The sequence below is a fragment of the Schistocerca gregaria genome, chromosome 1 (genome assembly GCF_023897955.1).
Source record: "Schistocerca gregaria isolate iqSchGreg1 chromosome 1, iqSchGreg1.2, whole genome shotgun sequence".
NCBI classification, from domain to species: Eukaryota; Metazoa; Arthropoda; class Insecta; order Orthoptera; family Acrididae; genus Schistocerca; species Schistocerca gregaria.
The window spans coordinates 793,225,163-793,226,442 of record NC_064920.1 but is presented as its reverse complement, the minus strand read 5'-3'; the positions used below and the strand labels follow the sequence as shown (position 1 = coordinate 793,226,442).

The 1,280-nt window shown below is 44.3% G+C and overlaps 1 non-coding gene across 1 annotated transcript; it reads right to left on the bottom strand.

The window, feature by feature from the left end:
- Window positions 1–334: 334 nt before the first annotated feature.
- Window positions 335–409, bottom strand: Trnas-cga (transfer RNA serine (anticodon CGA)). The gene has a single exon. It is a non-coding gene; the product is annotated as a tRNA-Ser (tRNA).
- Between the last annotated feature and the right edge of the window lie 871 nt (window positions 410–1,280).

Here is a 1,280-nt window from a genome sequence, read left to right as displayed (position 1 = left end):
AAATTTGTGCTGGAACAGAGGAACATCAAATTTAATCACAGGACATGTATAATTAGTCACGCTTCTTCATGTACGTACGAACGTTTTAAGTGTTGTTTACTGATTCAGTGGATGAGAAGCACTGTTCACTATAAGGATATACTTCATGTAAAACAGTATTAGAAGTATTTATTGCTGCCAGTGTATATAGTAACGATCATTTCAGACGTACTGAAATTACGAGTACGTGCGTGTTCGTCTGACACAGTACAGAGAAAATGTCGCCTTTGTAGTTCCTGGATGTTACTATTTAGGTCATTCCCAAGAATGAAACTTCCTGGCAGATTAAAACTGTTTGCCGGACCGAGACTCGAACTCGGGACTTTTGCCTTTCGGGGGCAAGTGCTCTACCAACTGAGCTACCCAAGCACGATTCACGCCCAGACCTCACAGCTTTACTTCTGCCAGTACCTCGTCTCCTACCTTCCAAACTTTACAGAAGCTCTCCTGCGAACCTTGCAGGACTAGCACTCCTGAAAGAAAGGATATTGCGGAGACATGGCTTAGCCACAGCCTGGGGGATGTTTCTAGAATGAAAATTTCACTCATCAGCGGAGTGTGCGCTGATATGAAACTTCCTGGTAGATTAAAACTGTTTGCGGACCGAGACTCTACCAAGCACTTGCCCCCGAAAGGCAAAGGTCCCGAGTTCGAGTCTCGGTCGGGCACACAGTTTTAATCTGCCAGGAAGTTTCACATCGGCGCACACTCCGCTGTAGAGTGAAAATTTCATTCTAGATTCCCAAGAATGATTGCTTATCGAACTCGCGGGATCAAAACGATACATATCGAACGCGCGATTGTAAATCGATCATGCGACCCTAATGGATGGCGTTTGAATATGTTTACGGTGGTCACTACAGCAACGACAAAAGTAGGGCGTTACAAAAATACTTGTAATTACAAAGGAGACGACTTACCTTACTCATCGTCGGTGTTGTCGTCACGTGGAAGTCCATTACGCTGGTGTGGATGGATAATTTGGAAGAGTCGAACCATGTGTTATTCCTGATACTCGTTCGTTTTCCACACTGTCCGCAATGAAACTGCAACGGTATTTCGTCATCGAAACTGTTCTTACGAAGTTTTACGCACTCCGCACCACCACAGTCTACACAGTCCCTCCTTTCCTCGTCCGGTAGTACTCCATATTTGCGACTAAAAGTTGAACAGTTTTCTACTCTCGATAAGCATGAAATTATATTTTTCCACGTGAGAGAATCCGCCAAATAAACGTCAAG